The 22,805-nt window shown below is 38.5% G+C and overlaps 1 long non-coding RNA gene across 1 annotated transcript; it reads left to right on the forward strand.

The window, feature by feature from the left end:
* Window positions 1-1,998: 1,998 nt before the first annotated feature.
* On the forward strand, window positions 1,999-17,072 carry LOC118498459. The gene is made up of 3 exons (XR_004900949.1): window positions 1,999-2,152; window positions 11,575-11,578; window positions 16,798-17,072. It is a non-coding gene; the product is annotated as an uncharacterized LOC118498459 (long non-coding RNA).
* Window positions 17,073-22,805: the final 5,733 nt, after the last annotated feature.

Here is a 22,805-nt window from a genome sequence, read left to right on the forward strand (position 1 = left end):
GATATGCATCAGTCAGGGGCTCAACAAGAGATGGATGGCATGCTGAAATAATAATTGGGGGAGAGTTTAATCAAGGAGTTATTAACAAAAGTGTGGGCAGGAGTAGAGAACCTATACAAAAGAGTACAGATCTGGGGGCTAGTAAAAATTGTTTTATTTCCACCTCTAGACCTGAAAGGATGAAAGAGTTTTGGAGAAGGAACCCCTTGACAAAGTGTTGCAATCTTCAGTCAAAGGACTTGAACTGCCCAAACTAATCCTACAGAGAAAGAGCTGTAAAAAATAATTCTCTCAAATTATTGTAATATTCTCTCGTTTCCAGGTAAGCTCCCAATTTGTGAAGCCCAATGAGAAGCCATACAGGAAGACTGCTCCTTGAGATGATCTATACAGACCAATTTCCTGGAGTAAAGAGCAGGGTAAAGAAAAGTAAAGAGTAAATGTTTAGAACCATAGAATATCTTCTCCTAAATCAGACCTTGGTTATAAAACACATTATTAATTTATCATGAATAATTAACATACCAGGGGGTAGGAATCCTTGGAGTTCATATGATCAGCTATTGCCCACTGTATTCAGGTTATGTGAGAGGCCAGATCATGATTAGAAATTGGTTGGTGAATATGGACTCACAGTAAAAGAAGCCAGGAAAATGGAATAATTGATGATTTCAACCAAAGATTACCTGATACATCCATGTTACAACCCCCTGGTGTCAACTGCTGTATAACAAACCACTTAGTGACTTAACACAACAAACAGTTATTTATCACTTTTTTTTTTTTTTGGTTTAGTTAGGTAGTGTTCCTGAGCTGGTAACTTGTTTGGGACTGGATGGTCTAGGATGGCCTCACTCACATGTATAGGGCTGTGGCTGAAATGGCTAGGCAGCTGACTCCTCTCTACATGTAGGCTCCTATCCTCCAGGAGGTTAACCAAGACTTTTTATATGATGGAGAAGAGCTTCTAGCAGCAAGGAAAGAAGAACCCCACTATGTAACCACTGTTCAAACCTCTGTTTGTGTCACATTTACCAATGTTCCATTGGCCAAAGCAAGTTACCCAAACAAACCCAGATTCAAGAATAGAAAGACAGGCTAACTCTTGATAAAAAGAACTTTCAATCTACCAAACTTGTATGTTCATATTAGAAATAATCTATTCTGTTGGACAGGAAACACTCAAAGTTCATTAGCTTACACTCAGTTTCCTTTTCCCAATATTTGGGCAATTATGTTTGTGATGCTTTGTTGTTTCCATGGCTAACTTCAACCTCTATTCTGATTATAGTTGCAGTCAGGTCTTACAGTAGTTCTGACTTTTTTAAAGTTATTGCACAATAAATCATTGTGTTTATGTGTGAGCTTGTTAGAATTGATTTTACTTTCTTTGATTCCAGGTTTTACAGAGCTCTTAAATTTAGTCCTTAGCATTGACAATAAGTATTATTTTTCCCATTTTCTTTTTTTATCATTTTATTGTTTTTTGAATATAGTGTCTCCATTTTCCCACTGACATTTTCCCTGCCTCACCCACCCCCACTACTCATGCAAAATCATAGCCCCTTTGGCTTTGTCAAAGGGTCCTTTATACATGTTCCTTGATGACACTTTACCTTCTTCACTTCATTACCACCCTCCCCCTCCCCTCTGGTTACTGTCAATTTGTTCTTGATTTCAATTTCTCTGGTTCTATTTTGCTTGATTGATTGTTTTGCTGATTAGGTTCCACTTGTAGTAGAGATCATATGGTATTTGTCCCTCACCATCTGGTTTACTTCATTTAGCATTATGCTCTCCAGTTCCACCCATGCTGTTGTTAAAAGTAGGAGCTCCTTCTTTCTTTCTGCTCTGTAGTTTTCCATCCTGTAAATGTACCAGAGTTTTTTGATCCATTCATTTACTAATGGGTACTTAGTTTCCTTCCAACATTTGGCTACTGTAAATTGTACTGCTATGAACATTAAGGTGCATAGGTTCTTATGGATTGGTGTATAATCCCAGAAGTGGGATTGCTGGGTCAAAAGGTAGCTCCATTTTCAGTTTTTTATAGGATATTCCATGTTGTTTTCTGCAGTGGTTGCACCTGTCTGCCATCTCACCAACCATGTACTAGGGTTCCCTTTTCTCCACATGTTTTCCAACACTTGTTGTTTGTTTATTTGTTTATGATGGCCATTCTGACCACTGTGAAGTGGTATCTCATTGTGTTTTTAACTTGCATCTCTCTGATGGCTAGTGATGTTGAGCATCTTTTCAAATGTCTCTGGACCCTCTGTATATCCTTCTAGGAGCAGCGTCTGTTCTGGTACTTTGCCCATTTTTCAATTGGATTGTTTGCCTTCCTGGAGTGGAGTCACGTGAGTTCTTTATACATTTGGAGATTAAACCTTTGTCCAAGATATCACTGGGAAATTTAATATCAGAAACAGAAATCAGGAAAAATTCCATTCGATATGGCAACAAGAAAAACAAAGTACCTAGCAATAAACCTAACTAAGGAGGAAAAAGACTTGTACTCAGAAAACTACACAGCACCAAAGAAAGAAATTAAGGAAAACACAAACAAATGGAAGCATGTACTGTGTTCATTGATTGGAAAAAAATATCATAAAAATATCCATACTATGTAAAGCAAATTATGTATTCAATGCAATCCCTATTAATGTACCAATAACATATTTCACAGATATAGAACAAACACTTCAAAAATTTATATGGAACCATAAATGACCCTGAATAGCTGCAGCAATTTTGAGAAAGAAAAACAAAGTAGGAGGGATCACAACACCTGGTATCAAACTGTATTACAAGGCAATTGTAATCAAAACAACCTGGTACTTGCATAAGAACAGGCACATAGACCAATGAAACAGAATAGAGAGCCCAGAAATAAATCCAAGTCTCTATAGTCAATTAATATTTGATAAAGGGGACAGGAGCATGGAGTAAAATGGAGTAAAAATAACCCTACAACAAATGGTGTTGGGAGATCTGGAAAACTACATATAAAAAATGAAACTTGATCACCAAATTACACCATACACAGAAATAAATTCAAGGTGGATAAAAGACTTAAACATACCATATTTTTCAGACTATAAGACACACTTTTTAACCACATTTTTTAAAGATTTTATTTATTTATTTTTAGAGAGGGAAGGGAAGGAGAAAGAGAGAGAGAGTGTGTGTGTGTGTGTGTGAGAGAGAGAGAGAGAGAGAGAGAGAGAGAAACATCAATGTGTGGTTGCTGGGGGTCATGGCCTGCAACCCAGGCATATACCCTGACTGGTAATCGAACCTGTGACACTTTGGTTCGCAGCCCGCGCTTAATCCACTGAGCTATGCCAGACAGGGCTTAACCACATTTTTTGCTTCAGAACTGTTTTCCCTATTTTCCTCCTCTAAAACCTAGGTGCATGGTGCACCTAGGTTTTAGAGGAGAAAAATAGGGAGAAGAATTTTGAAGCAAAAAATGTGGTAAAAAGGTGTGTCTTATAGTCCAAAAAATACAGTAAGTCCTGGCACCATATTTCCTCTAGGACATAAAAGTCCTAGAGGATAACATTGGCAGGAAAATCTCAGATATTCCATGCACCAATATTTTCACCAATATGTCCCCTAGAGCCAGGGACATAAAAGAAAGAACAAACAAATGGGATCTCATCAAAATAAAAAGCTTCTGCATGGCTAAAGAAAACAGCATTAAAATGAAAAGAGAACCATTTTTATGGGAAAATGTATTTGCCAATGATACCTCGGACAAGGGTTTGATCTTCAAAATATATAAAAAATGCACACGAATCCACTCCAGGAAGACAAACAATCCAATGAAAAAATAAGCAAAGGACCTGAACAGACACTTCTCCAAGGAGGACATACAGAGGGCCCAGAGACATATGAAAGGATGCTCAACATCACTAGCCATCAGAGAGATGCAAATTAAAACCACAATGAGATACCACTTCACGGTGGTCAGAATGGTCATCATAAACAAATCAACAAACAACAACTGTTGGAAAAGATTTGGAGTAAAGGGAACCCTAGAGCACTGTTGGTGGGAATGAATACTGGTGCAGCTACTGTAGAAAACAGTATGGAATTTCCTCAGAAAACTTAAAATGGATCTGCCTTTTGACCCAGCAATTCCACTGCTGGGATTATATTTTAAGAGCTCTGAAACACCAATCCATAAGAACCTATGCACCCTAATATCCATAGCAGCACAATTTACAATAGCCAAGTATTGGAAGGAATCTAAGTGCCCATCAGTAAATGAATGGATCAAAAAACCCTGGTACGTTTACAGGATGGAAAACTACAGAGCAGAAAGAAAGAAGGAGCTCCTACCCTTTGCAACAGTATGAATGGAACTGGAGACCATTATGCTAAGTGAAATAAACCAGGTGGTGAGGGACAAATACCATAGGATCTCTACTGTAAGTGAAACCTAATCAGCAAAACAATCAAGCAAGCAAAATAAAACCAGATGCATTGAAATTAAGAACAATCTGACAATAACCAAAGGGGAGGTGAGAGGGGATGATGGGGGAGGAGGGGAGGGGGTTTTCAGTAAGAACTATAAAGGACACATGGACAAAACCAAGTGGGAGGGTGGAAGCAGGGGAGGGAGGTGGGGATGACTAGGGTGGGGGGAGTGGTGGGGGAAAAATGCAGACAACTGTACTTGAACAATAATAAAATTTAAAAAATTATAAATAACATTGTTCAAATATAAACAGTTTATTTATGTCAATGACACCTCAATAAAACTGATTAAAAAGCAATGTTTATTTGCAGTTACTTAGTTTTTCTTAGCACCAGTAGCTTGCTAGCTTCACATCCCCTTTGTTTTCCCTTTTTTAAAATGTTTTCTTCATATATTGTAATTCTACCAATTGTATTTGAAATGTTACTTAAGACTTCTTCCACACATTATTTGTTTTAAGATATCACAAAAGTGTTTAAATGTTAAACAATGTTTTAAATATAATTTTACTTTAGAAATATAAGCAAAAATAATGATCTGTTGCATTTGTAACTTGGATTCAGCAGAAAGCAGGGCCTGAGGCTATTGAAGCTTATTTGTTTGTATTTTATCAGCGACACTATTCCAGGGAGCAGGAAAGGAACAAAAAGAATGAAGCAGCTAAAGGGGAACAAATATTAGTTGTGTTGTTGAGCTTGCTGTTGCTATGTGCAACAGAATGCTAGATTTATGCCACTCAGCCTGCAAGAAACTATCTCTGTAAAATGTACTGAAGGACTCCATTGAGGGCAGTGTGTGGATAAAAATGAAAAGATGCATTCACTGGTTCCTGTTTCCCATTGGCCAAAGGTTTACTCCACAAGATATTAACTTGCCTACATTTATAGTTTTTGCAGGCCAGAGTGAGGGTGCAGGACAGAGTATCTAGAAGAGAGGCTTTAGGGGCAGGCAAGAGACAAAGCAGTCTGTGGTTGGGATTGTAGGAAGAAAAACCCTCATGGAGCTGTCTGTCACCATAACAACTAAAAATAGAACAAAACAAATTAAATGAATGAAGCCAAGTGGACCTGAAATTGTGCATCAGAAATGTTTGACTCATCTGTTCTATGGTTATTAGAGTATTATGCCAAGTGAAATAAGCCAGCCAGAGAAAGAACAAATACCATATGATTTCACTTATATATGGATTCAAATGAGAAAAATAAACAAAGTAGAAACAGACTCAGATACAGAGAACAGACTAACTGTAAGAGGAAAGTGGTATTGGGGACACTAGGTGAAATCAGTGAAGGGATTAAGAAAAAAAAAACAACTCAGACACAAACAACAGTATGGTGATTACCAGAGGGAAAGGGAGGTGGGGGCAGATAGAAAAAGATAAAGGGAGGATAAATGGTGATGTAAGGAGACTTGATTTTGGATGGTGAACAGGATATAAAGATATATATTGAACACAATATAAAGATAATGTATTATAGAGTTGTATGCTGTAAACCTATATAATTTTATTAACCAATGTAACCAAAAAGAATTCAGTACAAATTTTAAATATATCAAAAAGAACAATTTCTGCCCTGGCTGGCGTAGCTCAGTGGATTGAGTGCGGACTGCGAACCAAAGTGTCACAGGTTCGATTCCCAGTCAGGGTACATGCCTGGGTTGTAGTCCATGACCCCCAGCAGCCGCACATTGATGTTTCTCTCTCCTTTCCCTCTGTAAAAATAAATAAATAAAATCTTTAAAAAAAAGAAAAGAACAATTAAATACATTTTTTCTAATTCCTAGGTGATACATGTAACCTACAGATAATCCTTCTTGACATATGTAAAATACTGCTTTGTTTCATATGAGTATGCTCTTTTAATTACTCCTTTGGCACTCATCCCTGTTGTAGACTACATCTACATTGACTTCTGGGCTTCTGCTCCCAACAATTAAAGCAGAACACCTGAGATGGGCCTGGGACTCAGTATTTTTTAAGTTTTTAGGTGATTCTAATTTGTAGCCAAGGCGGAGAAACACTGAGTCACTTTAGTCTCCTGGCTGTCCCATGTATGGTCCATGCTTGTTGTAAACTCCAAATAGTATTAATGCCTACCCTGGGAAGTGGAATGCTTTCTTCATGTCTAAAAATTATTCATTATTCAAAGTACATTTTATGTCCTACTTCACCTACATATCATTACCTAACTATTTTATTCTTCATGATCTTTCCCTTCTTTGACTCCATTTGTATTAGCAAAGAATCTTCCACATCTCTCTTTGCAGTCTATAGAGAAACCCTTTCTAAAATTTCTTTCCACACTTAATTGCTTTTCTCATTATTCCCACCCTTGAGTTCCTGGGGTTTAATTTGCCCTGTTGTTAACATAAAGGGATTCTTCCCCTGAAAATTCTGTTTGTTCTGTTTATTTTACCAAAAGGTCAGGGTTGCAAACAGATTTTAAGGTGGGTCCAATAATTTCCCCATTCTTACATTTAAACCCTCTTCATTAGTAAGTGTGTGAAACCTGTGATTTGCTTCTGATCAGTAAAATATGGCAAACATGTTGGAGGTCATTCCTATGATTATATTACATTATATAAGACTGCATCTTGCCATCTTGCTAGTAGTCTCCCTCCCTCCCTCCCTTCCTCTCCCCCCCCCCCCCGTAACATTGAAGAAGCAAGCTTCATGAATTCTAAAGCAACAAGAAAATTAATTCTTTGAACAATCTGAAGGAGCTTGGACGTAAATGATTCTTCACTCAAGCCTCTGAGTCCTGGCTGATACTTTAATTCCAGCCTTGCGAGACTCTAAATAGAAGACTCTAACTGCTTACATACAGAAACTGAGAAAACAGAAATATGTTGTTTAAAGCTGCTAATATTGTGGTAACTTGTTATGCAGTAACAGAACATATATTTTGGCCCTAGAAATTACATACTGCTGTAACAAATACCTACAAATCTGGAAGTGGCTTTGGAACTGAGTAGAAGTGTTTTGGAATAGCAAGTAGAGTCCTGCTGCCTGCTGCCACCCTCTAGGCAAAATTCTGGAGGCAAAGGTTTGGTGATAAAGGAAAGGAGTCTTTATTCAAAAGCTACACAATTTTGGAATAACAGCTTCCCATGTGCATTAGTAACTTAAGCCTATCAATTAAGGCTAAAGTCTCTCTTTAGTTACTGTTTTAATCACTTAAACCTATCGATTAAGGCTAAAATAGTAACTCTTTAGTTACAGCTTTAACTACTTGAGCTTATCAATTAAGACTAAACTCTTTAACTCCGGAGTTCCCTATCATTCCCCCTGTTAGTTTTTGATTCTCTTATTTCTATAGGATTAACTTAGAAACTAAAACAATGTAAGATACAAAAACTATACAATTTTGGAGGAATGGCAGACTTCTGCCTCAGAGGTCGTTCCCTCTAGAACACCCAAAGAATAACCCTGCCACCTTCTGCCAGGCCAACCCAATTCTAGGCTGCCCCCAGAATTCCTTCCCATCCAAAACACTGCCAGCTTGACCTGAAGGGGACAAAGAATGTAGGATGTTGAATCTCCAGAGTTTTACTGGCAGTAAATAAGCTGATAAAACTATTTAGATGTAAGCACATGCTGCCTTTCATGAAAAGAAATGGATGGTTAACACTGAACCAAGAATCCAGCTGAGAGTCCAGCTGAGAGCCATGAAGAATGATTTCCAGACTTTGAAAACTAATCAAATAACTCCCATTATTTGCCTGGCTGGATTTTAGAACTGCTATGGACCATTGATTACTTTTGGATTCCATTTTTCCCCTTTGAATCAGAATATCTACAGTTGTTATGCTGTGATTGTCTCACCATTATATGTTGGATGTGTTGGGAGCTGATAATGTGTCTCTTTAGTTTCACAGGTGCACAGATGGAGAGCAACTGTGGCTCAAGAGCTGCACTTAAAAGGTTATACTAGGAGCCTCCTCCACACCTGGACATATTTTAGATTATGAAATTTTTGACCTTGAGCTGATTCTGTAATGGGATGAGACTTTTGGGAACCTTTGTACGTGGGTAAACTGGTTTTTCATGTGAGATAAACATGAATAATTATTGTGGGCCAATGGGCAGACTATGAAAGACTTAAATGTGGGTCCCATTATTCAAAACTCCTTATGTTCCCATCCTTATATTATCTCCTCCCTTCTCCTTGAGTGTGGGTGAAACCTGACTTACTTCTAACCAATAAAATATAGCACAATGACAGATTGTCACTCTTGAGATTGTGTTACATTGCATAAGACTTAATTTAGCTAGCAATCCCACTCTCTCTTCTATTGCTTTGAAAAAGCAAGCTTCCATGGATTGTATGCCACAAGGAAATTAATTCTGCCAACAACTTGGGAGAGCTTGAAAGCAAATCCTTTTCCAATTGAGCTTCTCATTAAAACCCAGTCCTGGTCAACACCTTGATTACAAATGTATGAGACTTGTGACCCACAGAAACTGAGAGATAATATATTAGTATTGTTTTAAGTCACTAAAATTATAGCATTTTGTCATGCAGAAATAAAAATATATAGTACAGTTAAACTTACAATGCAGTATTTTAGTCACCATTACCATTCAGGCAAACCAGAGGGAAATTATGAGATCATATTTGCCTATGTTTTTTAAACTTTTATTTTAGATTTTTAGTACTCATATTCTACATATTTGGAGGTTGGTAGTTGAGCCCAAATTTCATGACTCTGAGTGTGGTGCTTCTCAAATTTTAGTGTGCATTGCCAGGAGGCCTTGTTAAAATACAAAGTTCCTGATTCAGTGGGCCTTGCATGGGACTCAGGAATCTGCATGTCTAATAAGTTCCCAGTGATGTTGATGCTGCTGGTCCAGGGCCAGAATTTTGAGAACTTTTGTATACCATTTTACTATAGTTTTCTTTTATAGTTCTTTTTTCCTATGGCTTCCATGGTATACATTTCTTGCAATTTGCTCTGACCCCTTTTCTCATGATGATTGATATTATAAGCTGCTGGAGTTTCCAGGTTCTGGCTGGCTGTTGCTATGGAAACACACAGAAGCTTTGCTCTGTGCTTGAGGCCCTGTGTGAGGATGGCACCAGATGAATCACTGGCATAAGTGACTTGTAAGTGGCACAGACATTTCTCCCAAGTTGTCTATTTCCTTCTGTGGCCTAATTCCTGATCTTTTCCTTTTTTGGTAATGTTTTTTTTTTTTTTTGAGTCTCACCCAAGATTCTTCTCTAAAAGATAATTTAAAAATTTAGATTTATGTTGTTTTTCATATTTATATAATAATCAGTATATTTTCAAGCATAAAACTAAATTTTATTAACACAACATTCCTATGAAGCATGGTGCATAGGCCTTATTATTCTTGTTAACAGATAATGAATATAATGTTCAAAGGCCCTTGGAGATAACTAAGATCCAAAGTCACACAAGGTAGAAAGTGACAGAGGCAAGTCTGAAACCCAGAATTCCTGAATTCTACATTAGTGCTGGTATTGCCCAGGATGCTGGCAATAAACAAATGGCATAGTCAAAAATATAGCTGAAGAGAGCCTAACAAAGAGAACTAACAAGTGTTAATTAAGTACTTGGAGGGTCAAGAAGAGAGAAGGTGGTTAACTTCACCTGGAAATAGAGATGGAGCTACAGCTGCAGCTATAGGAGAAGAATATCCAATAGGAGCTGTGGCCTTTAGGGCAGGAATGTAGCCACTGCCGACCACCAGATCAACGGTAAGGGGCCTTGGGCAATAAACAGCCTAACTTCTTTCCCCAGATTATGAAGGAAGCTTCTTATGAGGAAGAGATATTTTGTCTCAACACTGTCTCATTGCAGATTTCTGAAAAGGGAGAGATAGATGTAAATAGAATTCTAGAAGAATTGTCCTGGCAGCGTGGTACAGGGCAGATGGGAGGGAGGAGAATTTGGATGCACAGAGATCAGTTAAAAGAATGCTATAGAACTTAGAACATCTTCTATTTCTCTCCACACTGCACTGGTCCTGAACAGAGTAGGTAAGGAAAGATGCATGAGAGTTGTAGAGTTGTGTCACTTCTCCAACCCTAGAACATGATTTTTTTTTAAAAGGTTTATCTTACTATACCGGGATATTTCAGATGGGGCTTAAAGTCCTTTTCAGATTTTAGATATAATATGACTGGCCATTTGGTCTTGGTTTGGATTCTTGAAAAGCAGAGAGGTAAGGATTTGAATGTAAATACTTTATTCGAAAGTTCCAGAGAATACCAGCAGGGAAATAGTGAAGTGAGGGAGGGAAACAAAGAAAGGAAGTATTATCAATCCAGCTGTCAAAGTTAGTGACTTGCAGTTAGTTCCATGGGTAAATTCTGGGAATTAGTATAATATACATATCTCAGAAGCATCCACTTGAGAGGTAAAGATCTCAGAATGTTTGTATACCAATTCCTGAGGATCACTGGTTAAGAGTTGTTCTTGAGGAGTATTAATTTCCGATGCTTCCAGCCTGCCACATGTATAGGCAGAGTGACCATCCATGTTCTGGAAATAACCTCCCAATCCAGAGAGGCAGATGTTGGCAGTCAGGAGTCATTGTGAGCACAATGAACTGGATATGGGAGTGATATCGACAACACCTGCTACATTGTCATTTGTAGGATGGTATGTATCAGCTCCATGACCTATACCCACTTAATGCAATGCCCTAAACTGCAATGCCCAAATGGAATTCTACTTGATAATGCACAAAACCAAGCCAGCATGGGCTTTTTCTGAAGGTTATATCACTGTTGGACAAATACCCTATTGGGTAGTGGAATTTATAGTTAAAAACAGAAGGTAAACTTTGATATTTTTTAAGTTCTGGGGTAGAGGGATACCTATTTCTAAATAGGTGGGGGATCAATGTAGCTAACATTTTGGTTGGTGGTTAACAAATAATTTATACCCAGGATTTTGAGCTGTCAATCCAAAAGCAAGAGGAACACAATAAGCAAGGAAAGTAGCCATAAAGAACTCGCCCTGCTTTGTGTAGTATGTCTGTTTATTCTTCTGACCTGGCTACAAAATATACATAGTAGCTCTTACTCCATTGAAAGACAAAAGCTTTGAAGTGCTGTCAATTTCCTTCAACTTTCAGAACAGCCAATGGTCTCATGATTTATACCTCACTGAGTTTGTATCTCCCAATTCAGGCAAAATGTCTGCTCTGCTCTACACCAGAACACTCACCATAATTTTGAATCCACACATACACAAGTTTTTAAAAAATGAAGCATAGGGAAGCATTTTCTGTGCCACACTGTGCTGAATTATTTATTCTCAGCCTGGGATTCAAAGAGCTAGTTCTTCCTTAGCCTGGAATTTTACTGTAATACAAATAAATAAAATAAATAAATAAAGAGAAAGAAGAAATAAATCCCTTGGATACCTACTGTCATATGAAGCATCTTTTGAAATGGAGCCTGATGCTGAAATAATTGTGTCATTTTAGAATGCAATACTAATATGTTCACAACTATGGCTAAATGCTGGAGCAAAGCACAATTTTGCAGCAATTATTTGTGGTTATTTGTTTAAATAGAAAACAAATGAACCTAAAATTTGCAAAAAAAATTATTTAATTAATATTAAAATATTTATAAATTGACCACAAAAGGTCTTTAAACATCATATGCAAAATAATAATGACTACAGGTAATAGAAATAAGAGTGTCTCCATTTTTTTTCTGAGATTAGGGTGAGGAAAAGGATATAATATAGGTTGGGAGGTATTTATTCATATGACCATAAAAAAGAGCAATTTGTCTGTTTTTAGGATGTGTGTCACAGAGGGTTGCCATGAATATTCCCCATGTATTCTAAAAAGGCTGTAATCATAATCACATAAACATGAAGTAACTATTTTTTGTCTCCCCCTACTCCTTTACATTTATTCAGAAGGGTTAAGTCCTTTCCTGCTTCTACACAAAAGCCCCATTTCTTTTCTGAGGTGTTTAGACAATAAAAATTCCTATGGTCATTTTAAATCTAAAATACATTCTCTTTTTAGTAATTATCAGTAACTATAATTTCCAGGTCCGTATAATGATCAAAACTTTGAACATGATTAGATGCTGATAGGAAGCCTGGAGCAGGATAGGGTGGACAGAGAGAGATGGTCAGCTTTTTCTTTGAAGGAGACAAAAATAGTACTTTGTTTACTTCCTCCAGATGTTTACCTCTGTTTGTTACCCTTCCTGTATTGGTGTGTGGGGAAGGAGAAATGGTACACAGAGAAAGGCAGTTCTCTTGTAAATGAAACATGTATGATCCATTTCCACAAGGGGCCTGTCACATGAAATGCTGACTCTTTTCCTCTTGTATGCTGTTATGGGGTTTTTGGGGATCCCTTCCTCCACCAGTCTGGGAATTTCTCAGCTGCAGTTCTCTCACCCTAAGTAATAGACTATCTCCTGCCTCATCACTTTGCTGTTTTCTCAGTTGATGGTTGTCCCCTTGGGTTTATTGTTAGCTTTATCATTCAGAGATCTTTTCATTCCAAGTGGGCCCTCCTGGATATTTTCTAAATTGATCCTATGCTTCTTGCTTGTTCTCTGTCTTTGTCTCTCTCATTCATATTCTCTATCTCACTCACATATACACACAGGTCCAAATCTCTTCTGCAGGAAACACTTATGAATCATTGTCTCCAGAAGTGTTGGTCAATCTCAATGCAGCTACTCACCGTCAATTCATTTTAGGTGGGAGGTAGACGTTAATCCACTGTGTTTCTCCCTCAAACACTGGACAACATATACAGGGTCTAGCACAAATAACACCCTTTTTATTATAAAATCTTTTATTACAAAATCATAAGCATGTGATTCTGTAATATAACAATATCACACTCAAGCACACCACATGACATTTTAGGTGAAATGTTCAAGCTAAAGCTATAAATCATTACGTCCATATTATTGCCCTATAAATGACACTCAAATAGGCCTTACTTATGCTGGACCCTGCATTAACCTTCCAAATAGTCTCCTTCAAGCCCCTCTCTCTTGACTTGAAATGAAGAGGGAAGCATTTCTCAGCCTTTTCAACAGACCTTTCTTAAATAATGTCTAAAAACTTGTTTTCTAAACTCTGACCCTCCAAACTTTTCCCCTATGCTGTGGGTTAGAGACATAAAACTCATAAAATTTGTTTTTAGCCGTTTCTTTCTGCAAATCCTATATAAAAGACTATCTCACAAATCATTTTGTTGTCTGTTATCCATTAGTGTCTTGGAAGAAATTTCTACTTTAACATCCAATTACAAAATGAAAATTGTTAGTAGGCTATTTCTTTTCCCACAAAGTCAGCAAAAAGGAGCCTTTGGATGGTATTTTTGGATTTGCAGAGGGCTTTAGAGTCGCTTGTTACCAAAGGCTAGTATGTCAACAGCATTTATTAGGAAACTACCATGTGTTTCAAAATATCTGTCATTTCTCTTTTTCCCCCAGAAAATAAACTAGGGATATAGAAAAATCAAATGGATTTTATGAGTTATTAGAAGTTGAGAAAGAACTCTATTATGGTGCAATCAGCCAACTGACTTAGTCTGTTTTCAAATGTGAAAGAATTCAATTTAATAACTTCTTTCTGTCCCACAGACCCATAGCCTGAGGTTGAATTGAAAGACAGGACTACTTGTGATCCAGGATCAGAAGAATCAAGAAAAGTCTGAGAATTTCATCCTTGGAGCAGAAAGTAAAAGCCTTCAAGAGTCAGAAGTAGTACCAAAGCTGGAGGACAAGAGATGGTTAGATTACATTATACTGATAGACAAAACTTAAGAATGAATGCATACCAGGGACAAAAAGAACTTGAAGTTATAGTAAAGATCCCTTATCTTGGAGAATTCTTTCATACCCCTTGCTCAACCATGAGCCACCTCATAAAGGGGAGATCCACCTTGGAGATGATAATAATTCATCCCTCTCAGCTGACCTTAGAAGCCTAATGGGGAGCCCACCTGCCTAGTTTTCTTCTTCTCTACTTGTATCTATCTTGCTCCAGATGAACCCTCCCATGCGTAAAGCTGCACAAACACACATGCACTCACAGACTATGGCAGAAAATAACAGCTACTTATTGAACTTTTTTCATTACCTTCCTGAGGATGTGGCTAGACTACATTTATAAGAATCTCTTGGGTGACACCAGAGGAATGGCAGCATGAAAGATTCTCTAAGTCTCTCCCCAAAATTTCAACAAGTTGATAAGCTATAACTCAACACACAGGTATGTCTGAGAGATCCACTCATTGAAGCACTTAAAGGTGAGCAAACAAGAACAACGAGGGGAGGTGCAAAAGGAGGAAAGCTCAAACAGGCCACAGTCACATCCCTGAAGCCCTGAGCCCACGGTGGGCTCAGCACAGGGAAAGGAGGAATGTGGCTATAGCTAGGACTTTCTTCAGCCAGGAGGAATGGAGTGAGTGGTGTGAACTGAGGCTGAGCCAGCTGAGACACTTGGGCAAGGACAAAGTGTAGGACATCTGCCTCAACTATTGGCTATCAGGCATTTGGTGTTCCAAACAAAGAAATGAAGCCACAGAGCTCTGACAGCCTTTTAGATTCTCCAAATTTGCCACCTGTGGTCTTTGGTATCAAGTTTCAGAGCACATTACCTCCAAACCCAAGAACTATTATGTCAGAATAGCTATTTCCCTCTGTGACTGATTCCTAGTTGGGGCACATGGCAGGAAATCCTACAGAAATCTGAGGTCACCATTATTGAGAAAGCAAAACAAATCCCACTCCCAAAGCTCCCAGCTATACCAAGGACAGCTGGAGAGGTCAGCTTTGGTATTTCAGAGATTAAAAACTTGCAATTCAGTGGCATCTAGTAGAAAATAGTAGAAGATTTCTTCATTGAAATCTGCTAGTGAAGTGCAAATACATAGATGCCTAGACAAAGAAGGAGCCCATCAAATACCACAAATAACCAAGGTAGCAAAGCAGCTCAGAAAGAAAATTAAAATTTTCCAGAAAGCAAACTGGAACACATTGAAATATGTTATATAAATAACAGAGAATCCAGGATCTCAGTTCTGAAAATACTCCACAAGATGCAAGAAAATACAGACAGACAATTCAATATATTCAGAAAACAAAGTAACCACAATGGGCACTGTATGAAAGAGATTGAAACTTTAAAAAATAATCATACAGAAATCCTAGAAATCAGTAATGAACTACTGACCAAAGGAGACAGAGCCAGCCAGAGGTAGAATATAATTAATGATATTGAAGATAAGAATCTAGAAATGATGCAGAGGGAAAAAGAGAGATACTTGAGCATAAAAAAATGAAAAAAACTTTATGAAAACTATCTGACTCCATAAGAAAGAGCAATATAAGAATTATAGGTATACCAGAAAAAGAGAGGGAGAAGGGAATGGAGAGCCTATTCAAACAAATAATGGGTGAGAACTTGCCAAACCACTCTATCATTGCAGATTTGGAAAGAACTAAATCACTGAATTTAAGAAGTGAACAGAACACCTAGTCACCTTAATCCAAAGAGGCCCTTTCTAAGGCACATTGCATTAAAACTGTCAAAAAGTAATGACAAAAAAGATTCTCAAAGCAGCCAAAAAAAAAAAAAAAAGATAGGGGAAAAAGTACGGGTGGGGGAGATAGTGATCTACAAAGGACAACCTATCATCTTATCACTGAACTTCTCAGCAGAAACTGTATAAGCCAGAGGAGAGTGGAACCAAATATTCAAAGTACTGAAAGAAATCACCAAGAAAAGTTATCCTGTAAATATGAAGGAGAAATAAAGACTTTTTCAGACATATGGAAGCTGAGAGAATCTAGTACCAGAAAACTTTCAGTGCAGGAAATACTCAAGGGGATAATTCTGCCTGAAAATAAAAAAGAACAAAAGGCCACAACACTATGAGCAAGATCAACCCCCGCCCCCAGAAATTACAGCATCAAGAGAGATAACCTGTGACAAAAAATTATAAAAGGAGAGGGGGCAAAGGTTTGAACTGGCAAAGGAGGATGGAGATCAGATGCAGTCAAAAAAAGATAGGTCACAGTATATATGCAGTTTTCTTTTTCATAAACCTAAGGGCAACCACACACACACACACACACACACACACACACACACACAACTGAAACTGAGACACATAGCTTAAAAAGGAGGAAACAGAAGGAAGAAACATGGAATACCACCGAACAAAATCAATAGACAGAAACACAAAGGAAAAGAACTAATGTAAGCACAGAGCTACCAGAAAACAAAGGACAAAATGACTATAGGAAATCTTCATACATCAATAATTACCCTAGGTGTTGATTTATGATGGCATTCTGACTGGCATGAAGTGGTATTTCATTGTGGTTTTAATTTTCATCTCTCTGATAGCTAGTGATGCTAAGCATCCTTTCATATGTCTCTGGGCCCTCTGTATGTCTTCCTTGGAGAAGTATCTGTTCAGGTCCTTTGCCCATTTTGCGGGGGCTGTTTGTCTTCTTGCACTCATATGAGCTCTTTAGACATGTTAGAGATCAAACCCTTGTCTGAGGTATCATTTGCAAATATATTTTCCCATATGGTTGGTTTCCTTTTCATTTTCCTGATGTGTTCTTTAGCCATGCAGAAACTTTTTATTTTTTGAAGACCCATTTGTTTATTCTTTCCTTTAGATCCCTTGCTCTAGGAAACATATTGGTGAAAATATTTGCCTCATGGAATATCTGAGACTATCATCCCTATGTTCTCCTCTAGGACTTTTATGGTGTTATAACTTATGTTTAAATATTTTATCCACCTAGAGTTTATTTTTGTGTATGGGAGAAAATGAAGACAATGGTATTTGAACAACAATAAAAAATAATTACCCTAAATGTAAATGGATGTAATTCACTAATAAAGAGGCACAGAGAAGTGAATTGGATCAAAAAACAAACCCAACCATATGCTGCCTTCAAGAGACACATCTAACCTGCAAAGACAAACATAAACTCAAAGTAAAAGTGTGGAAAATAATTCTCTAAATAAATAATATACACAGAGAAGCAGGTGTACTCATACTTATATCTGACAAAAGAGATTTCAAGATAACAAAGGTAACAAGAGAAAAATATGGACATTTTATAATGATAAAGGACACTACATCAAGAAGATATAACACTGTTTAATATATATGCACCCAACCAGGGAACTCTGAAATATATAAAGCAACTACTTACAGAACTAAAGGGAGAAACAGGCCAAAACACAATTAGAGTTGGGGATCTTAATACTTTATTGACAGCTCTAGCTATATCATACAAAGAGAAAATCAATAAATATCAGCTTAAATGCCATATTAGACCAAAAGATCATAATTGGCACATACAGAGCCTTTCATCCCAGAATACCAGATTCTATATTCTTCTACAGTGCACATAGAACATTCTCAATAAAACTGATTTTAAAAATGTAAAAAAATGAATAGACCTTATTTGGGGTCACAAAACTAACTTCAACAAATATAAAAAGATTGAAATTATATCAAGCATATTCTTTGGCCACAGTGCTTTGAAACTAAAATCAACTCCAAAAAGGAAGTAGGAATCCCTGTAAATATGTAAAGATTAAGCAACATACTACTAAAACATCACTGGATCAAAGAAGAAATAAAAGGTAAGATCAAAAGATATGTAGAAACAAATGAGAATCACAATATGACATATCACAATTTCTGGAATGCAACAAAAGCAGTAATAAGAGGGAAGTTTATATCATTACAAGCCTATATCAAGAAACAGGAGACATCCCAAGTAAAAAACCTGATATTACATCTTAAAATATCTAGAAAAAGAAGAACAGAAGCAACCAAAAGTCAGCAGAAGAAAAAAAAAGTAGAGCAGCATTGAATGGAATAGAAAACAAAAAGACTACAAAAAATTAATACAATGAAGAACTTGTTCTTTGAAAGGATCAATAAAATTGACAAACCCTTGGCTAGATTCACTAAGGAAAAAAGAGGGAAAAAACATATAAAGAAAATCAGAAATGAAAGGAAAGAAGCTATCACAGACACCACAGAGATACAACGGATCATACTAGAACACTATATAAGACTATGTACCATGAAATTCAATAACCTAGAAGAAATGGATAAGTTCCTAGAGATATATAACCTTCTTAGACTAAATCATGAAGAATTGGTAAATCTAAATAAACCAATCAGCAGTGAGAATATTGAAGCAACCATCAAAAACCTCCCCAAAAATAAAAGTCCAGGACCAGAGAACTTCACCAGTGAATACTATGAAACATTCAAAATTTAAAATCTAGCTTTCTCGAACTCTTCCAAAAAATTAGAGAGGAAGCAATGCTTCCTAACACATTTTATGAGCCAAACGTAACTCTGATAGCAAAACCCGGAAAGGATTATACAAAAAAAGAAAACTATAGACAAATATCTTCAATGAATACAGATGCAAAAATCCTAAACAAAATCCTAGCAAATAGAATACAACAATGCATTAAAAAAATAATACACTATGATCAAGTGGGATTCATTCCAGGGGCACAAGGTTGGTTCAACACACACAAATCAGCCAGTGTACTATACCACATTAACAAAACAAAGGTTAAAGATCATGTGATCTTATCAATAGATGCCAAAAAAGCATTTGATAAGGTACAACATCCATTTATGATTAAAACACTCAACAAAGTAGGAATAGGAGGCAAGTACCTCCACAAAATAAAGGCCATATATGACAAACCCTCAGCCAATTATCATACTCAATGGCAAAAAACTGAAAACTTATCCTCTAATATCAGGAACAAACCCTGGCCACTGTAGCTCAGTGGGTTGGGTGTTGCCCCCCAAAATGAAAGATCACCGGTTTGATTCCTGATCAGGGCACATTCTAGGTTGCAGGTTCAATTCCCAGTCAGGGCACATGTGAGAGGCAACCAATCAATGCTTCTCTCTCTCTCTATCTCCTTCCCTTCTCCTTTCTCTAGAAATAAATAAATGAAATCTTTTAAATAAATTTAAAAAAATAAAAAATGAACAAAATCAAGAATAAGACAAGGATGCCCACTCTCACCACTCTTATTCAACATAGTTCTGGAAGTCCTAGCCAGAGCAATAATGCAAGAGAAAAAATAAAGGGCATCCACATTAGGAAGAAAGCAGTAAAAGTGTCACTTTTTTGCAGATGACATGATTCTGTACATAGAAAACCCTAAAGACTCCACCAAAAAAGTATTTGAAACAATAAATGGATTCAGTAAAGTTGCAGGATACAAAATTAATGTTCAAAAATCCACTGTTTTCATGTATACTAACAATGAAACTTCTGAAAAAGAAATAAAAAAATTAATTTGCAATTGCAATGAAAATAATAAAATACCTAGGAATAAACTTAACAAAGGATGTGAAAGACCTATATATTGCAAACTACAGAGCATTATTAAAAGAAATGGAAAAAGATACAATGAAATGGAAAGATATTCTGTGTTCATAGATTGGAAGAATCAACATAGTTAAAGTTGGCATATTACCCAAAGCAATATACATATTTAAAGAAATATAACAAAAATCATTAGATTTATATGAAACTACAAAAGACCCTGAATAGACAAAGCAATTCTGAGAAAAACGAATGAAGTTGGAAGTATCAGCTTGGGAAGATGGTGGCTTTAGTCTAGGCAGCGTTTTTCTCGGCTTCTGTAAAGAGGGGGGAAACTTGCGGATCGGTGGAGAAACAGAGCAAGTGGACTAGGTTACCAAATCACTTTTGAAAGCAGGACATCAAAAATTATTGCACTCACTGAAAAACCAGACAGTAAGGAGACTGCTTCAGGACAAAAGGGGCCCAGGGATCAGCGTGGGGTCTAGGGGTATGCAGACCCCAGGCCCACCCAGGGCTCTGGGGTCTGCCTCAGGGCTCCCAGGAGAGGGAAGTCGCTGCTCCCTCCCCCCAATATGGGAGGTGAGCAACTCCAGGGGAGAACGTGTTGCTAGAAGGAACAGATTGGCCAGTTGGACTGGGAAAAAATCACCCAGGGACTATGAACACCCACCCAGAGACCTGGGACAAGTGAGGGCCTCTAGCCGACGGGACCAGGGGAAGCCTGGAAGAGCGCCCGCACCCCTAGCCTGGTGGAAGTGCAAATTGGTGGAGAGCACAGAGCTGGGCCGTGCTTGGCTCGCGCCCCATAGGGAGGCCTGAATCCCGCGCTGCGATCCCAGGAGGGACTTGGTGCGTTCCTACAGGAGTGGCTCAGAAATTTCCAGCCAGCCTGACTGGGGGAGCCGGGAAAGGCGCCAACACCCTGTCGCAGTGCGGTTCACTGGGAACACGGAGCTGGAAAGGGCTTGGCTCGCGCACCTTCAGGAAGACTGACCCTTGCGTGCTTTGAACCCGGAAGGGTCGCGGCCAAGGCCAGGCACTTAGGGCAATCCTAGACCCCGAATCTCAAAAGTCTGGGGGAGGGGCGTGCCCTTTTACAATTCCCAGGGAGGGCGCAGTGAATCCCAAAACGTCACGGGTGCCTCCTGAGATCATAGACCTGGAACCCTGCAGGACCCTGGAGTCCGGAAGAACATGGAAGTGAGATCCAGAGAGCCAGTGTGTTTGGGAGTGCCCAGGGTACCTGACAGACTTGCTGAGATCTTGTTACAGAACAAACAAGGGGGGCCTGGGATGATATACTATTATTGAAAGAAGGCCCCGGGTCTGTATGTCCGCCGCCAGAGGAAAGACGTCTCTCAATGCCAGAGATTCGTGAAAAGGAAAGGAAATGTTCATTTAATGCTATACAAACTTCAAGTAGTGACCTAATGTCTTCACCAAAATCCCAAAGTCCCTTAAAACACCCACAAACACACACAGTCCTTCCTTCCCCCTTTGCCCAGTCCAGAGTACCGTATCTCAGGAAAGGAAATAGAAGTCCATGGCTTAGGCAGTCCTCTGGTTCTTCCCAGTTAGTACTCCCTCTCGACTGGGAGACCTCCCTGGGTTCCCGGCACCCTCGGCTGAGTCACCGGGATCTCTGCTAAAACCAGGTGGTGGTTCCCCCTTCTAAAGCTGTGGGGGTCCCCACTCTGCCAGGCCACATGGTTCCCTCTCTCTCTGGGATGCAGGAGTCTCCACTCTGCTAAAGACACGTGGTTCTCTCCCTCAGGGCTGCCACGTGGTTCTCCCTCTCTCAGGGCTGCAGGAGTCTACACTCCGTCAAGTCCTCGTGCTTCTCCTTCCCAAAGGCCGCCAAGTCTGGGTTTTAAATCCCCGCGGCCAATCTTCCTCTGCAGCCTCATTTCCGACTCCTCCCACACTCGGCTTCACATGGCAGAACTCGTATCCTTCCAGCTTTACTGGGCTGCCATCATGAGTCTGGGCAGGTGTGGCCCCATGTCCTGGAGCCAATCCTCTCTAAGCTACCACGCAGGCGCTGTAACTCAGGGGACCCGCCCCCCCCCAGTTACATCTGGGTGGGGAAGTTACTTCCATTCCCCTGGCTTAGAGCTGATCACAGCTACTTAACATATCTATGCAATCAGTCAAAGGTTATAGATATGCCAAACGACCATGTCAGAGCTTAGCTGCAAGGCTGTTGCTATGCTAAACAGCTCTCAATGGCCCTGCTCCATTTGTCCCTTCCCCCAACCCACACCCTGGGATGTGGGGGGGGGATGGAGACATCCCAAAATCTCCTGGACACCTTAAGTTCTGGACCGCATTTCAAATGCCTATTTGGGGCCCCCTCTTGGCTGAACCCTGTAACAATCTGTCTGGGAGAGAGAGAAGCATTTCAAAGGTCCCTCAGCCAGCTGAAGCCAGCAAGATCAGAAAAACTGGTCTGGCTAGTTAGAGACCAAGAGGGTTTTTTTTTTTTTTATTATTTTGTTTGGTTTTGTTTGGTTTTTGTGGCTGTTGTTGGTTGATTGATTTTATCTTGTGTTTTATGTGACATTTTATTTTTGAAATCTTATTATTTTTATCTCGCAATCCCTTATGTTTCTCTTCCATTCATCCTAATATTATTCTTTCCACTCCAAATTTATCTCTCCTGCACTACATCTTCTGCTTTTCTTTCCTTTTTTTTAATCTTGCAAGTTACTGTAAATTTGTATTATCTTTTTCTCACTTTTCTGACATTTTTTATTTTAATAATATTTTGGTATTCTTTTTCTTTCTGTATAATCTTCTTTGCTTGGCTGGTTATACTGTCATTTGATAGTTCCCCCCGGTATCTCAGTCACAATGTGTTGATAAGTTACTATCCTTCATCTGTGTTCCATTAATACACCTCTTAAGGTTCTATACTCTTTATTCTTGTTATCTAG

Source organism: Phyllostomus discolor, chromosome X (genome assembly GCF_004126475.2).
Source record: "Phyllostomus discolor isolate MPI-MPIP mPhyDis1 chromosome X, mPhyDis1.pri.v3, whole genome shotgun sequence".
Classification (NCBI taxonomy): domain Eukaryota; kingdom Metazoa; phylum Chordata; class Mammalia; order Chiroptera; family Phyllostomidae; genus Phyllostomus; species Phyllostomus discolor.